We start from the raw sequence: 2,064 nt of genomic DNA, 5'->3' as shown, positions 1-2,064 counted from the left end.
TTTTTCATTGAGCTGTGTATATTTTTTACTGGTTCTAGTGTTGTTAAAGTTTCATCATGCCAAATTACACGGTTGTAAACAACGTCGATATTTTGTAAACTCTCTTTGAATTTGAGGCGTTACAAGTGTACCTGAACCGCTGTTGTTATAAGGCTTGAGTAATGCATCGTTCCTTCATTTTTATGACAGTTGTTTTCGATTTCTCTCTCTCAAGTACATGGAAGAGCATACTCGACTGCTCGAGGCACTTTGCCGAATTTTTGGGGGAAAAAACAAACGGAAAAGAGAGGAAATAAGACGTCGCTAAGTACGCGGACGAAATTAAACAAATTTGGGAGGTCTCTGTTTTGGTGGATTCACCGAATGTGCACCCCAGTTTTATCACTGGAGAGCCAGTAGCCTGTTGAAAACCACCTACAGCGAAACTGATAGGCCAGGGGTTGTGCAGTGATTCCCTGTAAATGGATGCTATCAGTATCCCAAGGAATGGCACAAAGGGTAGAGAGATTGTTTGTGCTCATTTACTAGACGTTGAGGACCATGCAAACATGTAAGTTAAGGTTTATAGGCGGCATTGTACTCTTTTTTTTTTTTTGGCATTTTTTAAAAACTATACACACTGCAGCTGTTCCTAGTAGATGATGATTCTTTTCACCTCCCCATGAAGCTTGAATGTACCAGAAAGTAATGTTTTTCCAAAATAATTTTTATGAACGCAAAGACTGAAAAGGTACGAGAGTTTATAATGTAGTGTCGAGTGTTGAACATTACTAATTGTGAAACTAATGCAAAACATTAATTGGTTGTGAACAGGAAACATCAGTTTGGTTAAGAATATGTAATAAAAAATAGAAAACATAAGAGTTATCAGACCACTTGAGGGCAGTCTCTTATTTAGTGAGACTAATGTGGTAACTACATTCAAAATAAATTCATATGTTAAAACGAAAAATACATTTGTAATAATATTGGCATCTGTAAGCAATGTAATAATCTTCTAAGCGCTTGTGATTTCTTTCAGGTCCTGCATTCTGCTAAGAGGCAAATTCAAGGTCGAGAGTACCTAAAGAGTGAATAAAATAAAATGGACTTCACTTTCAGGACTGAATTTGTTTTGTATACTTTAAATAAATATATAATAAAACCTTGGGACATGTGGTTGGATTGTGAATACTCCCTTGTCAACCTGTCCAGGAATTATATTTTGATATTTTTGGGTAAATAACTTGTGAAAGTCAGCAATTATATGTAAGTTTTCATAATTTAAATGTGGAAATCAGACATGATATCTTTTAGCACAGTAACAAATAGATACAAGAAATATTTGAAATAAATACCAAAATGGAGAAATTTCAGATTTACAAAGAATATATTAACAGAATTTTTGACTATCCCTGCATCTGACAACACTAAAATTTTGGATACATTTTTTCTAGCTTAGTTTATTTTGTATAAAGGAACAAGAATTTCTCACTCGTATGCGTTATTGAAAATTCTGTTTTAATGATGATTTCATTTCCTCGATTTAGCCAAAACGTATAACATTTTGGACATCTACAATTGATCTTTGCTGGCATATAAGACCAGGCGCGTGCTGTCGATTTCGGCCCGATAATCCCTAGACAAGAGGAAAGCCTCAATTCTCATATCGATCATTTCTGTGCTTAGAAAAATGCAGAGTAAAGATGCTTACCGATTGTACGGTCTCTTTCCAAAGAATGATAACAGCAGCTCGTCAAACGTTGCCCACATTGCGTTCTGTGGTGCTTCCTTCGGTCCGAGGATACTCGTTATCTGGGCAGAATTGTCTGTGACATGGAACGCGAACACAAACTTTCCTTTTATTTTATAATTTGGACACTATTTAACTCAATTCGAGATAAATATATACCTCCCGAAGGCCCGCATTCATGGCATTGGAAAGTATTCCCGACTCGCTTTGTCCGCCATCTTGAATCTCTTTGTTGTGAAACACAACATTCCAATCAAAACACGCATTCTCATTGGTTGAAACGTGAGTTTCGTGACATCACAGATGTCCTAATTTATCGGGATATTCCGGAC

At 36.3% G+C, this 2,064-nt stretch overlaps 1 long non-coding RNA gene across 1 annotated transcript; it reads right to left on the bottom strand.

The window, feature by feature from the left end:
* On the bottom strand, positions 1-2,064 carry LOC149097306 (uncharacterized). The gene is made up of 3 exons (XR_016204076.1): positions 1,892-2,064; positions 1,694-1,808; positions 1-1,063 (listed from the first exon to the last, which is right to left on the bottom strand). It is a non-coding gene; the product is annotated as an uncharacterized LOC149097306 (long non-coding RNA).

The sequence above is a fragment of the Orbicella faveolata genome, unplaced genomic scaffold (genome assembly GCF_042242905.1).
Source record: "Orbicella faveolata isolate gen_17 unplaced genomic scaffold, um_ofav_v1 contig_47, whole genome shotgun sequence".
NCBI classification, from domain to species: domain Eukaryota; kingdom Metazoa; phylum Cnidaria; class Anthozoa; order Scleractinia; family Merulinidae; genus Orbicella; species Orbicella faveolata.
This window is presented reverse-complemented; position numbering and strand designations above follow the sequence as displayed.